Source organism: Micromys minutus (genome assembly GCF_963924665.1).
Source record: "Micromys minutus genome assembly, chromosome: X".
NCBI lineage: Eukaryota > Metazoa > Chordata > Mammalia > Rodentia > Muridae > Micromys > Micromys minutus.
The window spans coordinates 103,484,725-103,507,682 of NC_137970.1; the positions used below are offsets into that span (position 1 = coordinate 103,484,725).

At 39.3% G+C, this 22,958-nt stretch overlaps 1 pseudogene across 1 annotated transcript; it reads left to right on the top strand.

Moving 5' to 3' along the window:
- The first annotated feature begins 855 nt into the window (after window positions 1–855).
- Window positions 856–22,526, top strand: LOC308415170 (ribosomal RNA-processing protein 8-like; annotated as a pseudogene). The gene is made up of 4 exons: window positions 856–1,018; window positions 19,892–19,952; window positions 21,712–22,038; window positions 22,081–22,526. The product of its transcript is annotated as a ribosomal RNA-processing protein 8-like (transcript).
- Window positions 22,527–22,958: the final 432 nt, after the last annotated feature.

Sequence of the window (22,958 nt, forward strand, 5' to 3'; positions counted from 1 at the left end):
ACATGGAAACCTAAATTGTGGTTGTTTAGTATGAACATTTACTATAACTTGAGGGTCCCTCAAAGGTTGAAAAGTATGGTTATGGGGTTAGAGAGATGGCTCAGTGGTTAAGAGCACTGACTGCTCTTCCAGAGGTCCTGAGTTCAATTCCCAGCAACTACATGGTGGCTCACAACCATCTGTAATGGGATCTGATGCCCTCTTCTGGTGTGTCTAAAGACAGCTGCAGTATATTTACATACATGAAATAACTAACTAAATCTTTAAAAAAAGAGAGAAAAGTATGGTGATAAACGTGGTATGTACTCCAGTCCCAGCCAACGTAACTTTCAAGGAGATTTTTAACCTTTAACTGCTTCAAAAGTTGCAGAATATAATTCTGATTTAGGAGTCTATGAACTCGGAGGAATTTATATAGCAAGTAATCAAGCTAAGACTAGAACTTATCTAAAGTTTGAATTCTTGAACACTCAGAAAAGATGGATAGCTAATTGCTTTTATTAGTTGATACTTAATATAAGGGATTTTTGTGGGTCGATGTTAAGGTGATACATGATTGGACAGTGGATAGGTAGGCAGACAAAAGGCTAGGAAAACGGAAGAGGAGGAAGAAGGGAGATTCAAGAAGGAATTAAGATGGAGTTGGAGAAGGAGGATCTAGATCCAGGTGATCTTAATTGGCAATAGGTAGATATGAATATTTTTAAGGGTTTCTGTAGGTCTTTTTAAAAAAAATCTTATATAGAAGAATAGTTTATGTCTTTGTCCATTGGGTGTAAGCTTATTGTGTATAGCGTTTGGGGATTGAAAATTTAATATATAAACCTGCTTGATAAGCTACCAGGCTTTGGAGTCATGTTTGTGCCAGGCGGTGGAGGAATAGAGCACGCAGGGGCGGTCATATCCACCCAGGACAGAAGCAACAGGGCGGGCGGAGTGAACCGAGTGGAGAGGGCGGCTTGTGGACCGAGAGACAGAGTCCATGAGCTCGGCTTCACACTAGAGCAGCTCCTGCAGAGTAAGACTGTGGGGAGACGATAAAAGGTTGTCATCCTTTTAATATTTACTGCAACAAGGGATAATGTTAGAAAACTGATATAAAGGTATGTCGTGGTAAATACTGAAAAATGGAAAACCTCCCCGTCCCTGAGCTAGTGCCGATTCCCGTGGGACCATCTGGCACTGCGGGGATCTCTAATTTGGTGCTCCATGCGGCCTCTAAGAACTCAGGCACAGTTCACTCCACCGCCCCTTAAAACATGGCTCCACATCTATTAACTTACCAAACAGGTATATATGTTAAATGCTGAATCCACAAACCCTCTACACAATAAGCTTACAGCCAATAGACAAAAATATAAACTGCCCATCTATATGAGATAAATTAGACCCATAGAAACCCTTAGAAATAATCACAATAACCTTATCATAGCTAGAGATTCTCCAAGAGAAACATACACGTTGGATTCCATCTTCTTCCTCCCTCAGTCTCCTCCTTCTCTCCCTTTCTTCCATTTCTCCAGCCTCTTTACCCACTTACCTCTCCTCTTCCAACCATGAATCACCTTAAGGTCAACCCACAGAGGTATAGTAACATAATAGAATGATTGTTGTTTTAAAATGGTGTATGTGTGTATATTTGTGTGTGTGTGTGTGTGTTATATGTGTTGTGTGATTACACGCGTACCATAGCACTGGTAAGGAGGACAGCATCAAGAGTTTAGGTCTCGATACATCTTGCTTTTGACATAAGGCCTCTCTTGCTGTTGGTGCTGTGCTATGTACTCCAGGCTAGCTGGCTAATGAGCTTTTGACAGATTCTCCTGTCTGCATCTGCCAGTGTGGTTTAAGAATTCTAAGAGTCCAGATGTCTACCATCCCATTAATTTTTACATGCAGGATGGACCTCAAGACATTGGGCTTGCCAACCAAGTGCCCTTATACCCCCCAACCATGTATCCAGCCCTAAATAGGATTGTTCAATAAAATACATCATTGTTTTAGTTTCATATTAATGGCAACTTTAAAGGCCCTATAGTTGCCCACCTTGTGTGGGGCAGTTAGCAGAATATACAAAATTCTGGCACTAGGTGTCAGCAGAAGATTAAATTAAAAATACCTACTTTTGGGGTTTTTGTTTTGTTTGTGTTTTTGTTTTTTTTTTTTAGTTCTATTTTCTATATTTTTCAAAGTACTTACAAGAATGTATTACTATAATGCATTTCCTGGATTTTGTAACAAAGACAGCATATTTGCTTGTGGCTGCAATGATATAAATGAATAAGGCTAGATTGTCGCCTTTCACTGTAGGAACCTTAGGGAGACTGCCATAGCTTAAGGAATTTTAGAGTATATATAACCTCAGTTATGAAAGGTCTGAAATCTAAACATTTGATTATCTTATACACAGTCATGTAAATACTCACAAGCCAGACCTTTTTCAGAGCAAGCATACCATAAATGGAAGAGTCCGTATCTGGCTCCATGCTAGAGTGGTCAAAATGCAGATACACTAAGAATGTATACATTTCCCTTTAGGCTCTGTGTAAAAGATGTATATGAAACAAATTAATTTTCTGTCTAGAGCTGGAATGTGCCTTCCTGGTGTCTCAGTGTGTTTGTATAAATATCCCAAAGTCCAAAAATACTCAGAAGTCTGCAGTACTTCTGGTTCCAAGTATTTAACAAAAGGGATACTCATTCTGTATACTTACGTATTTAGATTTTTCTTTTACTGTCCACAGTATTCACCACTCCAATTTTATTTTCCATTCCATGTATTGAAAATAGAGCTTATGATACCACCTGCATGGCTGCCTTCATCCGAAGTCCCCAGAATAAAGAACTATAAACTCTTGTAAATCATTTCTTCACTATTTCTCAATTATTCTCATTGTATGTGTGCATTTTTTTCAGAAAACACTTCTGTGACACTATTCTTAAAAAATTTAACAGCCCCTTAAATGGTTTAGATGTCTCTAATCATTACTTTAAGCTTTCATGAAGAAAGCCTATTCTGTTCATAACCTATGTGTGCACGTGTGTGTGTGTGTGTGTGTGTGTGTGTGTGTGTGTGTGTGTGTGTGTGTGTGTGCGTGTGTGTGTGTAGGCCAGAGGTTGATGTTTGGTGCCTCTTATTCTTTCTTTCTTTCTTTCTTTCTTTCTTTCTTTCTTTCTTTCTTTCTTTCTTTCTTTCTAAGATTTTAAAATTTATTGTATGTGTGTGTCACTGTCTTCAGACACACCAGAAGTGGGCATCAGATCTCATTACAGATGGTTGTGAGCCACCATGTGGTTGCTGGGAGTTGAACTCAGGACCTCTGGAAGAGCAGCCAGTGCCCTTAACTGCTGAGCCATCTGTCCAGCCTTTTTCAATCTTCGGTTTTGATACAGGCCTCACTGAGCCTACAGTTAGCTGGCCTAGATTGCCTGGTGAAGGAATTCCGGTATGTATGGATCTGAGCCCTACCGCCCTGTGCTAGGACTGAAAATGTGTGTTGTTGTGGGGTGCTGTGGATCATCTGAGCTCAAGTTTTCATTATTGTGTGTCAAGCATCTTAAAAATCCACCAAGCCATTTCCTCAGGCCTATAAGGTCTGTTGTCTAAATAGTTTGACCTTGTCTACCTTCCAAACAATCTTTCTACCTTCACATTTTATGTTTTCACATGAATAAACTCACAAAAGTTATAATGACCAATTTTAAATAACATATTATTGAGCCAAAAAAACTGATAAGATACATCATGCACATTGTGTCTAATATAACCCTGACTGCAAATAACATGGAAAAGATAAGAACATATAAATATTACACATGAGAATTCAAACATTCACAGATTAAAATAAATGGAAAATTTAAGAGATTTAAAAAGGGGTTAATTGGTTTAAAATCTACTAATATTTTTCATAACACATAAGTAAAAATGCATTTGCTATAGTTTAACAAGTATTTATTATTTAACACCACAGTAATGTACTATAAATACTCCTAGGCAATATAAAATGTATGAGATATTATCTTGATTATTACAGATTTTCCTAAGTTTTATAATATGGAAATATTAACCTTTAATATTATTTTTTCTCAAGAACTTTAAAATTTATTTCACTAGTTCTTTAATACTCTTGTGTGATGTTTATTGATCGCATTTGCTCCTAATCCAACTTTTCTGAGATCCACCAACTTTCCCTACCCACCCAACTTTGTGTCCTTCTTTAAACCATTCAAAACCAATTAATGATGCTCAAATATTCTTGGATTTTTCCACTGGCATATGATTGACTGATCGAGAGTGACACTCTTAAAGAAAACTGTCTCTCTCTCTTCCAACAGTTAACAGTTGACAATTCCTCCACAGTTGGTGTGTGATATTGTGCTTAAGTTTCCACGCCGGTCTTTGGACTGACTTAAGCCTGCTTATGTTCCAGGAATGCTGTCAAAACTAATGTTTGTTTCCTTGTAGTTATCCACTGTCTCTGACTCTTAGATTCTTTTCCCTTTCTCTTTCACAAATGTTTCTAACTCTTGGGGTGGGTGCACAATATATATGCTCCTTTTAGGGATGAGCATTCTTCAGGCAATCCTCTGCACTGTGGCCAGTTGTAGGTCACTATTGTTAATTATCATCTACTGAAAATAAAGCCATTACAGAGGAGAACTGAGAGATGCATTGTTCTATAGGTACAATGATAAGTCATTGGGAGTTGGCATAACACTGTGTCCATTTAGCATCACAATAATAGTAGGTCTTCCTAGAGCCTATTTATCTACCTAGCCGTAGTTTCTTGAACCAGTAATGGGGCAAGGTCTTGGTATTACTTTGTGAAGCCTGACTCAAATCTAATGAGAAAGTTTTTGTTTACTCCTATGATGTTCATGCCACTATTGCACAGGTACACTGAGGTTTGGTGCAGGGTTCACATCCAACTGTGGTTGGTTTTCTTTTCTCTTCTGTAGCATGCATAGAATCTTCCAGTAGGGATAAAATTTGCAAGTTACTAGTAGCTAGTTTTTATCAGATTCTATGACTCAAGCATGTGGGGCTTTAGGAATAGGGTATTAATATCAAGTTCTGGACGGTAAGCAAGAGCAATGACAGTAGCCTGTAGTGTATGTGGATATGTGAGACCTCAGATGTCAACAGTTCCAAAAGCGATATCCTATTGATAGAATTGAGCTTGTTATTGGTTATTCCATACTGGAAATTGATTACCTAATTCTAAAAACATTTATGGAGAACTACCATTTCCTGTAATCAAAACTTATTTAAAACATAAAAATAAGCATGGCATGCTGGTACATGTCTTTTAATTTTAGCACTTGGGAGGCAGAGACAGGTAGATCTAAGATTGAGGCTGGCCTAGTCTACAAAAAGACAAAGAACAGCCAGGGCTATATGGAGAAACCCTGTCTTGAAAGACAACACAAAAGCAAACAAACAAACAAACAAACAAAAATGATTTATTTTTGTTATTCTGGGTCCCTAGCAACACCATGCAAGCTTTAGAATCAACTAACCAACAATAAGAAAAATAAGTGACCAGGATTATGTTAAAGTTTTTGTTGAATCTGCAGATAAAACCAAATCAGACACCAATATTCATAAGAAATGTTGGTATATAATATTTTATCTTTGGGATATTTTGTCTGGCTTCAGTATAAAGGCAAACAAATAATATAGAATATGTCATGAGATTTCCTTTCTACTTTATTTTTGAACAGTTTAAGAAGAAATTATCTTTAATTTCTCTTTAAATATTTGGTAGAATTAACAATTGAAGTCACCTGACTCAACATTTTTTCATTGTGCACAGTTTTCTTTTTTTTTAACTGAGTTTATTTATTTTTTGATTTTTATTATGCCTTACTGCTTTATTTTAAAAAAGGAGGGATACATTCACAGATTTTTAAAGGCATTTTGGCATAATATTATATGAATATTTTTGTCAGTACTTAATTCTTTTAGAGGTTTGATAGCATGCATAGAAATCCCACTAGTTAACATAAGCATGAAGTACATGTAGGACAGAACATAACATGGAAACAGATTTCTTATTGAGTATAGATTAAGCATAATGGTATGTGAATACCAAAAATTACCACAAGGCTATTATCACAACTCTTTGATTATTGATGATTTGAGGTCCAGGTGTACCACACTCTGAGAGGGTGCTATACATTTTTTTCCCTAAGAAGGACTAAGGCTTTCTTTCTTTCTTTTTTTTTTTTTTTGCCTTTGTTTTTCTTGAACTTCATATACTCTGAGTTGTTTCTGGGGTGTTCAGAGCTTTCTGGGGTTAGTATCCAATTATCAGTGACTGCATATTATGTCACTGGTTTGGGTACGTTGTATTTTCATTTTCATTAAATTTTAGAATATTCTTAATTCCTTTCTTTATTTCTTCTTTGACCATGCTATCATTTATTAGAGCATTGTTTAGTTTCCATGTGTATATGGGCTTTTTGTTGTCTTTGTTGTTATTAAAGACCAGCCTTAGTCCATGGTGATCTGATAGGATTCATGGAAATATCTCAATCTTCTTATATATATTGAGACTTGTTCTGTGACAGATTATACGGTCAATTTTGGAGAAGGTGCCATGAGGTGCTGAGAAGAAGGTGTATTCTTTTGTTTTAGGATGAAATGTTCTGTAGATGTGTATTAATTCCAATTGGTCCATAACCTCTGCTAGTTTCCCTGTGTCCTTGTTCAGTTTCTGTTTCCATGATCTGTCCATTGATGAGAGTGGGGTATTGAGGTCTCCCACTATTATTGTGTGGGGTGCTTAGCAGTTTTTGAGCTTTAGTAGGGTTTCTTTTATGAATATGGGTTCACTTGTATTTGGAGCATATATGTTAAGGATTGAGAGTTCCTCCTGACAAATTATCCCCGTAATGGGTAAAAAGTGTCCTTCCTTATCTTTTGATAACTTTTGGTTAAAAATCTACTTTATTTGATATTAGAATCGCTACTCCAGCTTGTTTCTTGGGGCCGTTTGCTTGGAATGTTTTTTTCCCAAACTTTTACTCTGAGATAGTGTCTGTCTTTTTCTCTGAGGTGAGTTTCCTGTATGCAGCAAAATGCTGGATTCTGTTTATATATCCATTCTGATAGCCTATGTGTTTTTATTGGGGAATTGAGTCCATTTATGTTAACAGATATTAAGGAATAGTGGTTGCTGTTTCCTGTATTTTTACTTTTAGAGGTAGAATTGTGCCTGTGTGTCTTTCTTCTTTTGGTTTTCTTAGGTGTTTTCTTCTTTTTATGAGGGTGTAGTTTCCCTCCTTGTATTGGGTTTTCCACCTATAATTCGTTGTAGTGCTGTGGTCAGATACTGTGTAAATTTAGTTGTCCTGGAATATTTTGGTCTCTCCATCTATGGTGATTGAGATTTTTCCTGGGTATAGCAGCTTGGGCTGACACTTGTGTTCTCTTAAGGTCTGCATGATGCCTGTCCAGGATTTTCTAGCTTTCACAGTCTCTGTTGAGAAGTCGGGTATGATTCTGATTTGTCTGCCTTTTTATGTTACATGACCGTTTCCCCTTACTGCTTTTAGTATTCTTTCTTTGCTTTGGGCACTTGGTGTTTTGATTATTATGTGTTGGGAGGAATTTCTTTTCTGGTCTACTCTATTTGGAGTTCTGTAGGATTCTTTTATGCTCATAACCATCTCATTCTTAAGGGTAGGGACGTTTTCTTCTACAATTTTGTTGAAGATATTTACTGTGCCTCTTAGTTGATATTTTTAGCCCTCTTTTATTCCTATTATCCTTAGGTTTGGTCTTCTCATTGTGTCCTGGATCTCCTGGACATTTTGGGTTAGGAGCTTTTTGGCGTTTGCATCTTCTCTGACTGTTTTGTCTATGTTTTCAACGTTTTCTTCGGCCCCTGGGATTCTCTCTTCCATCCCTTGTAGTCTGTTGGAGATGTAGTCTGTTGTGACTCCTGATTCCTTTTTTAGGTTTTCTACCTCCAGGGTTGTCTCTTTTAATGTTTTCTTTATTGTTTCCATTTCCATTTTAGATTCCTTCTTCAACTCCTTTATCTCTTTGGTTCTGTTTTCCTCTAGTTCTTCGATTTCTTTGAGTGTTTTTTGTGTTTCCTCTTTAAAAGCTTCTATTTTTTATGGTTTTCCTCCCATTCTTGTTTAAGTGAGTTATTCACGCTCTTCTCAAATATCTCCATCATCATCTTGAGGTATAGTTTCGGGTCTGAGTCTTCTTTTTCTCGAGTGTTTGGCATTCCACTGTTTGCTGTGATAGCTGATCTGGGTTCTGATGTTGCCAAGTTGTCTTGGTTTCCATTGTGTAACTTCTTTTGCTTTCCTCTTGCCATCCTGTTGTCTGTGATTATAAGTAGTCTTCTTGTCCGTGATTAGTTCCCTTCTCTCCCATGTACCTGCCCTGTGTCCCTGGATCTCTACTGTTTTAGGTGGCAAATAGCTTGAGCATTTGGTTCGCACACAAGGGCCTTCCGGGTGGACCCAAATCTCTAAGGCAGAGATCCTGCTCCCCTGGACCAACCTGAGGGCCGCACTTACTGCGCACTACACATAGCCCTCTATGTGCTCCAGCTAATCACAGTGCACTGCAGTCTTGCTAGGCCTGTGTCCCTGGATCTCTGCTGTTCTCGGTGGCAAATGGCCTGAGTGTTGGCTTTCCTGGTGGATAACAAGTCCCTACTCCAGGGTTTCTGCTCCTCTGAACCAATGGGGGAGAAGACTGTGCTTTCAGCGTGCTTGGCCCAGACCTCTCTGTTATTTATTGCTTGTAGTATCCCTTTATAGACTTTTCTATTTCTGTAAAATTGATAGTAATATTCTCTCCTTTTCAGTCACACAAAATACACACACACACACACACACACACACACACACACACACAGAGAGAGAGAGAGAGAGAGAGAGAGAGAGAGAGAGAGAGAAGGAGGAGGAGGGAGACATATACATGTGTATTCATTCCTACTTGGAGACCCAACTCACATATCATACATTAGAGAAAGGTTTTGTATACTTCCTCAGTTTACAAAAATTAAGATTTAGTGATAATGATTCAGAGTTAAAGGTGTTGGTTGCCAAGCATGACTTGAGTTCGAGGCCCTGAATCCACATGGTAGTTAGCAAAAACTGACTCCTACAAGGTTTCCTCTGACTTCTCTTTTAAAAATCGCCATTTAATGAAAATAGACATATACTTGAAATATGACAAAAGATGTTTGACTTCACTCTGTAATGAGAAAGATGTACATCAAAACCACAATAAAGAACCTTTTTTAACATCAGATTTTCAAGGGACAAACTGTTTAACAATATGCTTCAGTGCCATGGGTGTTGAGAAACTCACATGATCAGACATTGATGCTGAGACACTAAGTTATGAGTTTCTAAGCATATTTGGCAATTTATATCACCAATATAGTTCTACAGACCCTTTGAAGGAACAATTTTTTTAGAACATACCAAGCAGATATTTCCACATGCATTTGAAATGATGTTGGTAAGGCATAGTATTACAACAAAATAATAGGGTGGTTGAACATTCAAAACTTCATCATCTCCTATTTGGCTCTCCTCCTAACACCATTGATTTGGAATTAACTTTCAACATGAGCATTGAATTAGGATAAAGATATTCAAACTGGGGGAAAAAACTATAGAAATTACTCAAATTGTAGAGAATGACCACCACATCTTAAATGACATATTAGCCATTGAAAAAACATTGTAAGGGTGTTTGAAACTTCCTAGACTGAAATGAAAATGAGACTACAACTTATCAGACTCCTTTAAATAGAACTAAACCAATTTATTAAGAGGAAAGTTTATAGCTGTAACAGTTTGCATAAAAAACAATGCTATCTCAAATACATAACCTAATGATACACCTTGAAAACTTAGAATAAGAAAAAAAACCCCAAACAGTATACAGCAAGAAATAATAAAAATCAGAGCAAAGATTTGTGAATTAGAGATTAATAGAACAATGCATAGACTCAATCAAGACAGAGCTAGTTCTTTTAAACAAGACTGAGAAATACCTAGGCAAACTAAGCCAAAGAGAAAATAACCAACCTAATAAATATAGAGATGAATATGAGGACTTTGTCATAACAGATTCCAATGAAATCAAGGGAATCATTAGATTCCTGATTTTGTTGATTCTTTGTATAGTTCTTCTTGTTTCTACTTGGTTGGTTTCAGGCACAGTTTGATTATTTCCTGCCATCTACTCTTTTAGGTGTATTTGCTTCTTTTTGTTCTAGAGCTTTCAGGTGTGCTGTCAAGCTGCTAATGTATGCTATTTCCAGTTTCTTTTTGGAGCCACTAAGAGCTATGTGTCCCATAAGTTTTGATATGTTGTCCTTCATTTTCATTGAATTCTAAAAAATTTTTAATTATTTTCTTTATTTCTTCCTTGACCAAGTTATCATTGAGTAGAGTGTTGTTTGTGTTCCTTGTACATGTGGGCTTTCTGTTGTTTTTGTTGTTATTGAAGACCAGCCTTTGTCCACGATGATCTGATAGGATGTATGAGATTATTTCAATATTCTCATATCTGTTAAGCCCTGTTGCGTGATTGATTATATGGTCAGTTTTGGAGAAGGTACCATGAGGTGCTGAGAAGAAGGTATATTCTTTTGTTTCAGGATGAAATTTTCTACAGATATCTATTAAATACATTTGGTTCATAACTTCTGTTAGTTTCACTGTGTCTCTGTTCAGTTTCTGCTTCCATGATCTGTCCAATGATGAGAGTTTGGTATTGAAGTCTCCCACTATTATTGTGTTATGTGCAATGTGTGTGCTTTGAGCTTTAGTGAAGTTTCTTTTGTGAATATGGGTGCCCTTGCATTTGGAGTATAGATGTTCAGAATTAAGAGTTTATCTTGGTAGATGGTTTTCCATGAGTATGAAATGGTCTTACTGATTTTTTTTGATAATTTTGGGTTGAAAGCCAATTTTATTCCATATTAGAATGGCAACTCCAACTTTTTTCTTAGGACCATTTGCTTGAACAATTGTTTTTTACCCCTTTCTCCAAGGTAGTGTCTGTCTTTTTCACTGAGGTGCAGCAAAATGCTGGGTCCTGTTTATGTATGCATTCTGTTAGTCTATTTTTTTTTAAATTGGGGAATTGAGTCCATTGATGTTGAGAGATATTAAGGCAAAGCGATTAATAAACTCAAACAAACAAACAAACAAAAAACCCATATGATCATTTCATTAGATGCTAAATAAGCATTTGACAAAATTCAACACCCTTTCATGATAAAGGTCTTGGAAAGATCAGGAATCCAAGGCCCATATGTAAACACAGTAAAAGCAACAGAGAGCTATTGTCAATGTCAAACTAAATGGAGGGAAACTTAAAGCAATTCCACTAAAATCAAGGACTAGACAAGGCTGTCCACTCTCGCCCTTCCTATTCAAAATAGGACTCAAAATTCCAGCCAGAGCAATTAGACAACAAAATCAGGTCAAATGGTTATAAATTGGAATGGAAGAAGTCAAAATATCACTCTTTTCAGATGATATGATAGTATACTTTAAGTGACTTTAAAATTACCACCAGAGAACTCCTACATCTGATAAACAACTTAAGCCAAGTGGCTGGATATAAAATAACCCAAACAAATCAGTAGCCTTCCTTTACTCAAAGGATAGACAGGCCGAGAAAGAAATTAGGAAATTTACACCCTTCAGAATAGTCACAAACAGTATAAAATACATTGGTGTGACTCTAATCAAGGAAGTGAAAGATCTTTATGACAAGAACTTCAAGTCTCTGAAGAAAGAAATGAAAGAAAATCTCAGAAGATATAAAGATGCCCCATGATCAAGGATTGGCATGATTAAAATAGTAAAAAATGGCTATTCTGCCCAAAGCAATCTATAGATTCAATGCAATCCCCATCAAATTTCTAACTCAATTCTTCTATAGAGTTGGAAAAAGCAATTTGCAAATTTATTTGGAATAACGAATGAATTTGGAAAAAAAAAAACAGTATAGTGAAACCTACTCTCAAAAAAAAAAAATTCCCAGGGGAATCACATTCTTGACCTCAATCTGTGTAATAAAAAACAAACAAACAAACATCCTGTATGGTATTGGTACAGAGACAGGCAGGTAGATCAGTGGAATAAAATTGAAGCCCCAGAAATGAATCCACACACCTGTGGTCACTTGATCCTTGACAAAGGAGCTAAGACAATCCAGTGGGAAAAAAAGACAGCATTTTCAACAATTGGTGCTGGTCCAACTTAAGTTCAACATGTTGAACAATGCAAATTCATTCATTTTTATTGCCTTCTACAAAGCTCAAGTCCAAGTAGATCAAGGATGTCCAGATAAAACCAGATATACTGAAACTAATAGAAATAAAATTGGGAAAGAACCTCGAAAAGAACACCAATTGCTTATGCTCTAAGATCAAGAATTGACAAATGGGACCTCATAAACTTGAAAAGCTTCTGTAAGGCAAAGGACGCTGCGAAGAGGACAAAAAAAGTAACCAACAGACTGGGAAAGAATTTTTACCAATCCTACATCTGATAGAGGGCGAATAATCAATATATACAAAGAACTCAACAAGTTAGACCCAGAGAACCAAATAATCCATTAAAATTAGGTACAGAGCTAACCAAAGAATTCCCAACTGAGGATTATAGAATGGCTGAGAAGCTTCTTAAGAAATGTTCATCATCCTTAGTCATCATGGAAATGCAAATCAAAACAACCCTGAGATTCCACCTCACACCAGTAAGAATGGCTAAGATCAAAAACTCAGGTGACAGCAGATGCTAGCAAAAATGTGAAGAAAGAGGAACACTCCTCCATTGTTGGTGGGGTTGTAAACTGGTACAACAACTCTGGAAATCAGTCTGGCAGTTCCTGAGAAATTTGTGCATAGTACTACCTGAAGGCTCAGCTATACCAGTCCTGGGCATATACCCAAAAAATTCTCCAAACATATCAAGGATACGTGCTCTACTATGTTCATAGCATCCTTATTTATAATAGTCACAAGCCAGAAAGAACCCAGATGTCCTTCAATGGAGGAATGGATACAGAAATTGTAGTATATTTATACAATGGAGTACTACTCAGCTACCAAAAACAATGACTTCATGAAATCTGTAGGCAAATGGATGGATCTAGAAAATATCCTGAGTGAGGTAACCCAATCACAAAAGAACACACATAGTATGCACTCACTGATAAATAGATATCAGCCCAAAGGCTCAAAATACCCAACATACAATTCACAGACCACGTTGTTGGGATTCTGTAAACCCCACCCCTCAGTTACTTAGCAACAGCCAGGTATACCCCACCCCTCAATTACCCAGCAGTGGCCAGGTATGCTCCGCCCCAGTGACCTGACATTATAAAAGGAGCTGCTTGACCCCTCCTCTCTCTCTTGGCCTCTCTTGCTCTAGTGATCTTGCAGCCTTGCTCTCCCTCTTCCCTTCCCTTGCCCCCTCTGTCCCACGTGCTCATGGCCCGCCTCTACTCCTCTACTTCTCTCTCTCTCTGTCTCTCTCTCTCTCTCTCTCTCTCTCTCTCTCTCTCTCTCTCTTTGTCTCTGTCTCTACCACCCTCTTAACTCTCCCATGACCTGAATGAACTCTATTCCGTACTATACTGTTGTGTGGCTGGTCCCTCAGGGAAGGGATTCCCAACATGAACCCCCCAGAGGCATCTCCCTTGCCCTCAGGCCTCGCCGCACCTCCATGGGCCATATGCCCCCCACTCTCTTCATCCTTCCCCTAACATTGGTGCCGTGACTCGGATCGTTATCCTTTCACAACATTGGTGCCCTGTGACTCTTTCTTTCAGTGACTTTTCCTTTCATTGGTGCCCGTCATCTTTTCCTTACACACGTGAAGCTCAAGTAGAAGGAAGTCCAAAGTGTGGATACTTTAGTCTTTTTTAGAAGTTGGAATAAAATACTCATGGGAGGAAATACAGGAACAAATTGTGGAGCAGAGACTGAAGGAAAGGCCACCCAGAGACTGCCCTGTCTGGGGATTCATCCCATATACAGACAATAAATCCAGACACTACTGTGTATGACAAAAATTTCTTGCTGACAGGAGCCTGATATGTGTGTCTCCTGAGAGGCTCTGCCAGAGCCTGAGAAATACAGAGGTGGATGTTCGTAGCTAACCCTTGGACTCAGCACAGGGTCCTCAATGGAGGAGTTAGAGAAAGGACTGAAGGTACTGTAGAGGTTTGCAACCCCACAGGAAGAACAACAGTATCAACCAACCAGACCCCCCAGAGCTCCCAGGGACTGAACCACCAACCAAAGAGCACACACACACACACATGAGGGACCCATGGCTCCAGCCACATATGTAGCAGAGGATGGCCTTATTAGGCATCAGTGGGAAGAGATGCCCTTGGTCTTGTGAAGGCTTGATGCCCCAGTGTAGGGGAATGCCGGGGCGTAGAAGTAGAAGGGGTAGGTGGGGGGGGGCACTGTTATAGAAGCAGGGGGAGGGAGGATGGAATATCTGGTTTCCAGAGGAGAAACAGGGAAAGGAGTTAACATTTGAAATGTAAATAAATAAGATATCCAATTAAAGAAAGTTAAGTTGGCCTAGAAACTGCTTATAACCCTCACCACCAGAAAAGCATAGACAGGGAATCCTTAGGACAAACTAGCTAGCTATAATAGCTGGGTCTTGACAGTTCTGTGTTCATGAAGAGCACTTGTCCCAAAAAAATCAAGTGGTATATAATTGAAGACATGCCCAATGTCAATGCCTGGTCTTTACACAATGCATGTATGCACACATATGTTGTACATTATACACATATATAAGTTAAAAGGTAAAATAGAACAAATTATAATGATATAGGCATAAAGTTTAGAGGTCTGTTGGGGTGGGTGATGTAGGGATGTCCTTGTAGAGGCAGGGGGGTCAGGGAGCAGGTATGGGATGTGGAACAGTTAGAGGGTGGATCGGGAGGGGAATAAAATTTGAAGTGTAAAAGTAAAAATAAATAAAAATGATATAGGCATGAAAATATAGTATTGAAAATTATAATCTCATATGCTAACTTAAAGCATTAATAAAAACAACACTTAAAACATATTGACTTAACTTCTTGCTATTTAAGAACACAGGTATGGGCATAGTCTCTGAAGTAAGAGACAGATTATTCTTACTTCTGTGGCCTGGCACATGCTCAGATGTATTAATTTAGACTGGCTTTACATCAGAATAGACTAGGTTTTTGGGACTAGCCAGACCACATTTAAAGCCTAGTCAAATGAATGAGTGGTTGGGCTGGTCATAAATTTTGAATTAAAACTGAGGTGTGATCATTAAGGCATGAGATTCATTTTCTTGAGGGCTTTGTAACTGGTTCTGAAAGTAAATTCTATTCCTGGAGACTTTTTTACATATCACAAGTCTAAGTACACCATTTCCCAAGGGAGGAGTCTTGGCATACTTATGACATCCAGGCTTGTTGAAGTTGAATTCCTAGGTTAATAAGAATTATCAAGCTGTGCATGTTGGCATACATCCAGAACACCAGCACTTGGGAGGCTGAGGCAGGAGATTCACAAATTTGAAGAGAGCCTGTGATATACAGTGAGTTCATGAAAATTTCAGCTACATAGTGAGATTTCCACTACTCTACCCGATTTACCCTCATTGTTATGGTTTGGGAGTATGGAATGTCTTTTATTTTAGCACAAAAGTATTTGAAAGCAATATTCCATGTCCCCTCTTTTCAGGTGTTTGTTTACATACTGCACAAGATTAACACCCATAGCTACTCTGAGAAGTTGATAACATGTGTCCTGTTTAATAGATGTTGAAACCACCAAGATCCAGGGAAATTAAATGGCACATCAATGAACATCAGAATCTTCCTCGATGTTTAAAAAAAAAAAAAAAAAAAAAAAAACCCTGCAAAAGTGAACTACTTTGTGGTATATGTGAATAGTTCTTGCTCAGTGGTTAACAATAACTTTGTTACAATAGACTTGCTCATTTTCAGTGTTATAGTGCCATTATACCTTACTAGAATGTAACATGCTTGTCGTAGGAGCCTGCCAGAGACCAATGCGATAAAAAAAAAATGAGTTTTATTTATCGACCAAATAAATGAAGCATACAACTTCCTTTGTGAGTTGTTATGGAAGGGTTTCCCTCTTTGTTGCATGGTTGATGTGCTTTATTAAGCATCAAGTCTTCTTGACCCACAGTACATATTCATCTTGACTACTAATAAATGTTCTTTGTTCTTTTAAGTCTGGATACTTAGTCTTCAGGCTTCAAAAAAAAAAAAAAAAAAAAAACACAGCCAAGAAAATGGTAACTATCTAACCCTGGGTAATGTATTTAATCACTCCGAACATGTTTTCCTTCTGGCACCTGGGAATAAAATTGCCTCTTGCTGCCCCTGGGGGCACTGATGGATGATCTGAATGTGGTAATGTATTTGAATGGACATTGAAGAAGCATAATATATGTTCCAAAATGCACAAGATTTTTTTCCCCAGTGATTATGTGATTGGCTAACATGTAAGCTATGTGGATTCAGATGTATGTAATTTGATCTGGGCTCCGAGATGACTCCAGAGAAAGCTTACTTTCTGTGTTAGCTCAGAAAAGCAGAAAGGAGTCTCTCTCTCTCTCTCTCTCTCTCTCTCTCTCTCTCTCTCTCTCTCTCTCTCTCTCTCTCACACACACACACACACACACACATGCTGCCGAAGTCCCAGCTCAGAAAAATTTGAATAATCAAGTCCAGCAGCTGTTACTGTTCCTTGTCTGAAGCCTTCCTTGAGGTGGTTTATATCAATGAACCCAGTGGGGACTTTCTTAGAGAAGGAGCTCCCTGCAGGGAGAAGCTGCTAGGCCCACAGAAGGGAAACAAAGGGAAGAAGTAAACACTCTCAGCATTAGAAGCAGGGGGCTCCCAGAGCATTCAGCCCTGTTTCATGCCCATTGTTTGATAATGGGCTAAGCTTCAGGCTTTCAGATTATTTGTTTTCATTTACTAAAGAACAGGATGAACTGAAGGAATGGCACTATGTTTTGTCAATTGTAAAGAGCCATACACAAGGTATTAACTCAACATATGCTTATTGATTGCCTACTGTGTATAATGCACACAAAGAAAACTCGGGCTTGCCATTTACCTGCCCTCAAGAAACTGATAGTCATAGGGAGAGGGATGTGGTTCAGTCAGTAAAAGTGCCTGCTCCATCAAGCACAATGGGCCAAGTTCAGAATCCACACAAAAGGAATCGCATAAAATGCCCAATATAAAAAGCCAAGAATGAATCACATGCCTGCAATGCCAGATAAGAGGGGTTCAGGGGAGGGAGAGAGATCACTGAAGCTCCTTGGCCAGCCAGCCTAGCAGAATCATAAGAACTTGTGTCAAAAACTCAAAGCAGAGGGTGATCAAGAAGAGACATCTGAAATCTATTTTGTGTCTCTACATGCACATATGCCTAAAGTTGCCAAAGCACGTACTACCCATATACACAACATATCACACACACACACACAGACACACACACACACACAGACACAGAGAGAGAGAGAGAGACAGAGACAGAGAGAGAGAGTTATCGGAGAAAGAATACATGAACTGTGAAGTAGAAAATCATGAGACTAGTTATCATCTGACCTCTACAAGCACGTGACAGGCCTCTCCCCATAATAATAACTAAAATAAGTCAAAGGCTTTCATTTAAGAAACTGGTCTTTCTCTCTTCTTCTCCTCCTTTTCCTCCCCCTTCTTGGATTTTTTGTTTTGTTTTGTTTTGTTTTGTTTTTCTGTTTCTGTTTTAGGACAGGATTCCTCTGTGTAGTCCTGACTGTCCTGCAACTTGCTTTGTGGACTTGAAGCTGTCCTGAAATTCAGAGATTCACCTGCCTCCACCTCTCAGGTGCTGGGTTTAAGGACATGTGGCACTACTACCAAGGCAAAGCTTTCTAAGGGGATGGAAAGAAATAACCATGGGGACATGGTAGTGAAAACAGAGGCAAGCATAGTATTTCAAAAGGTAAATCAAATATCGAGCTGCTGGGCTAAAATTGAATTCTAAAGCAATCACTTTCAGGTACGGCTTTGTATCGTGTTCATTGTGTTCCTTGAACTAAAGATACTGAATTGTTTCTTTTACTTAGTGAAGATTTGTTGGACAATCACTATGACTTGTTCCCTGAAATATCAGGAAAATATCTCTCTAGGAGAAATAAACATATATGAATGTGTTCCCAAAGTATGAGTTGCAATTATGTACACCAGAGGGATCCCAGTGAGGAGTCTCAATGGCATCACCATGTTATTGCATATTAGTTCATGACACTGATAACTCTTTATTAAATTACATATCCTGTAAAAATCTGTCTCAATGTCCTTCCAATCCAAGATCTTTCCCTGCAAAAGGTTGTAGAGGTCGCCATAGTAGTGAAGACTCTAAGGCAGCCAGGAAGCAAGGAACTAATGGTTATTTTCAGCAGAGGGAAGGTCATAGATGCAAAAGAGAAGAAAAGAAGTTTGAAGATGCACCCAACTTTACATAGTTGCACATGGCATTACAGATATGAGTTGGGGGAAGGGAAGTCACTGAAGAATGATACCCCAGAACATTCCATTACTGGGGTGTGGGGGCTAGGAACTTCTTAGGAGGTCTGGAAACTGTTGCTGAGGAAGTATCTGAGGAAGTCTGAAAACTGCTGCTGACCCATTGTCCTTGCCTCAGGCCAGGTGACAGGCAGCTTCTGAGGCCTAGACTTGCCTGGAATTGCCCAGTTCTTGGAAACAGAGATTTAAGCCTAGTCTTCATAACTCTCAGTTTTAAGTCTGTCATGGAATCAGCTTAGCCTTCTCAGGAAGAGGCAGAGTTTGTGGTGGGAACATTTTGCTCCTCTTCAAAACTTTGTTTAGATGCAGAATACCTTTCCATCTGCCCCCTGCTTCATAAAATCCATCCTTAGTCAGAATGCTTTTACTTACACTTGGGTTTCTGAAACTGTTTATAAATGTTTTCCATGTGAAAGCCATGATGCTGAAAGTTGCAACTAGATTTCAAGGGCTGTGCCATCTATTGTCTACTGGTAAAGATTTCTGTGTGGACTTTCATTGTTAGGGAAAAAAGGGGGGTCAGAAAACATATTTAGTTTACCAACCAAGCTTCTAGATCTTGGAATCGGTAGTTAACCCACCAAGTGTTAGTATTGTTGGGAAATGTTTTAAAATAAATTCTGTACTTTTCACACTGACATTCCTTTACCTCTACTCTGTGACTTCAAGTGCAATATTGTTTGCAAGTCTGGTGAGACTGAGGCCTTTCCTTTCACTAAGGAGCTTATGGGCTACTGTGTTCCAGATTACAGGGATGGATGCTCAGTCCCAGGATGCTGACATGTTAGTGTCCTTTGGTGATGAATTTCCCACTCAGAACTGGAGAGTCTTTATCTGTTGTTGACTACAGGCTATCTTGCATGGACATCACTCCTGCCTTTTCAGCAGAAGCTGGTCTAGTGTAACAGCCATTTGCCATGGGGAAATTCCATTACCTGTCTTCATCAGAAGGATGGACTCCAGTGTTTACACTAAAGATGGGGGGATTTAATTAAATTCTTCTGAGTATTAGATTTACTCACACTACCAATTTACTTCTATAACCACCATTTTCATTTTGGAGTAGTAGACTAGGGCCATATGTCTCAAACTTATCAACTGTCAGCAATTCCAGTAATAGTTTTCTGCTTAGAATCAAATACTCAGGCGTTTGAGTCTCCAAAATCCTCTAGTTAGAACCTTAAGGAGATCATGATTTGAACTCTTTCAATGAAATGAGTTGTGAAATAAATTCAGCTTCTTATTTGTAAAATGTTGTAGGGAAGAGTTTGGCAGATTCTTCAAAGGATAGGGTTCTTCTCATCCCGTTGCCCAGTAAAGAGTATGCAAGAGTTCAATGAAACAACAGCAATGCTCAAACATCTGCATGTTTAGCCAAGGGACAAAACTTTGGATGGTGGGAAAAGCTATAAAAAATTAAGATAAGTACATACATACATACATACATACATTTGCTTGGGGATGTATATGAAGGGATTGATAAAAATTCCTGAGCGACCAATAGCTATTTTAAAATCCTGCACCAAAATGATAGCAAGGGAGAGTTCCCCATGCTTTATTTCAGCTCAGATTATAGATTTGTAGGTGAGACAGAAATATACATGCATCTTTTATATTTCTCTCCTTTGGAAATAGAATATTTGACATGTGGATAGAAGTTAAAAAGCTTGTGTGGCCTGTCTTCAAATAGTTTATAATGCAGTTGGAAAGATGAAAGTGAAGCTGTTATTCAAATAAAAAGAGGTCATGATGGAGGAAGAAGTGGATAGAAGTAAGTTTGTCCCAGGGAACAGGAGGGATCAGGTGTAGTGGGTAGAGATAGAGGAAATACTAGGAGATATAACTGGAATTAGGAGGCATTTCAGGAGCAAGGTAGAAACTCCATGGGCTCAACTAGAGTAACCCTAGCAAAGACTCCTAATAATAGGAAATATGGAGCCTGAACTGACCGTATTTTGTAACCAGGCAAGGCCTCAAGTGGAGAAAATGGGAGACCAACCCAGTCACAAAATGTCCTGTTTGCAGTGTGTGCTAGGACTAAATTCCAACATAATTGTGATCAGAGAGACCAGTGAGACTTTATCCACCAACAGAATGGAGCAGATGCAGAGTCCCATAGCCAAACATTAGACAGAGCTCTTGGGAGTTCTGGAGAGGAAGCAGAGGAAGGATCTGAGGAACCTCAAGGTTCAAAGACATACCTGGAGAACATGGTCTACAGAGTCAGCTGACAGGGACTCATTGGGGATCATAGAGATCAGGGAGCCTGTAGGGGTCTGACCCTCAGCATATATGCTATGGATGGGTACCTTGGTATTCTTGTGGAAATCCTAGCAGTGGTAGTGGGGGCTGTCTCTGACCCTTTTGCTTGCTTTGAGGATTCCTTTCCTCCTCAAAGGGTTGCCTTGTCCAGCCTTGATGTGAGAATATGTGCCTGATATTACTGTAGCTTCTTAAGCAGTGTTTGGGTGATATCCCTGTGAAGTCTGCTCTTCTCTGAGGGGACACGAAGGGAGGTGGATCTGGGGAAGAAGGAAGGTGAGTGGGAGATATATGAGGTAATATATGAGAGAATTATAAAAAAAAGAAACTGATAAATAAAGATATGTTTTTCTGTCGCTTACAGAAGAAGAGGAGGAGGAAGAGGAAGAGGAAGAAGTGGAAGAGGAGGAGGAACAATGGGAAAAGGAAGAGGAGGAGGAAGTTGAACTTAACTGTATTATAGACCTGCACCTTAAGCTCTGGGAAAACAGGAAATGGGACAAAAGCCTGCTGTGGAATCATGCACCAGTAAACCTACCAATGATGAGGCTATGGCAGGAAAATGTGAGTTAAAAGCTAACCTGGGCACATGGAAAGACCCCTTATCTTATGAATAGGAAAGTTTTTATAAACTTTAAAAAAACATACAATGGACCAAAGGAACATTGTGAGTTGTGATCCTGAGGAAGACTGTGACTGAAAGGGAATGGACATTTTTATAGACAAAGGAGAAAAAACAGCAAGACAGGCAGAAAGGCAAAGAAGAGCCACAGAAGGTTGGCCTGGCCTGTAGGATTCACACTTGGTCTCTTTGGCAGTGGCGGAAGGAACCCGCAGAAAAATATGCGGAGACACAAGAACACATTTCGGTTACTTCAGACACCAGACCAGGTTCCTCTCCAGGCTTCTGTAGAGGAGACTGAGGTGCCTCCTGCTCCAAAGTCAGACCATCAAGAGACTAGAGCCGAAGACTTGCGAGCAAGCAGGACACAGAGCCTGGACCGGGCCAGATTTCGCTACCTTAACCAACAGTTGTACTCAGGGTCCAGCAGTGCTGCCCAACGCCTATTCCAGGAAGACCCTGAGGCTTTTCTTCTTTATCATCATGGCTTTCAGAGACAGTAAAGAAGTGGCCACTGCAGTCGGTGGGCCGTATCCTTAGTGGTAGCCTGCATCCTTAGTGGTAGCCTGTATCCTTAGTGGTAGCTTACTTTGACTGTGGAGATTGCCCCCTAGCTTCAAGTGTTCGGAACCCTGTACACTGTTTTGATTTGGGTTCTTTGGCCCCCAGGGTCACTGTATGGGACATGGCCCAGGTACCTCTGGAGGATGAATTTGTGGATGTGTCTGTGTTTTGCCTTTCACTAATGGGAACTAACATCAGGGACTTCCCTGAGGAGGCCAATATAGTGCTAAAGCCAGGGGGTCTTCTCAAAGTAGCTGAAGTCAGCAGCTGCTTTGAGGATATTCGGACCTTTTAGGGGGCTGTGACCAAACTTGGCTTTCAGGTCATCTATAAGACCTGACCAACGGCCACTACTTCTTGTTTGTCATTGAAAAGACTGGACATCTTCGAGTAGGACCCAAAGCCCAACTCTCAGGCCTTAAACTTCAGCCCTGTCTCTACAGGTGACCAATGGACACCCGCTAAAAGGGGAGAGATCAGACTGAAATCTCAAAACTCTGAAGACTGTATCTACCCAGGCTATGAGCCGGGATCCTCCTTTTGTACCAAGAACACTGTGATGAAGCCTCCAGCTTGGCTCTACTCTAATAGAGCGGTCTTGGCTATGGAAAGCAAGACATTGCTTGGGCAGGCTCAAGAATGAGGTGTTTTTGGTGAGGGCAAGGATGTGTCTGGAAATTGTGGGTCACTTCAGGTATCGTGGAAACTAGTTGACTGAGAATTGATGGATCTTTGGGTTTGATTTCTCTTCGTCTCTCAGAAGGCCTTTGGGTTCTCCGCGGTGTTGTCTTCTGATCTGTATTGTCTACCTCTGTTTATTCATGACTTCTGCTTCTTCAGTTTCAAAACTACAGACAGGCCACTTTTGTATTATAGCAG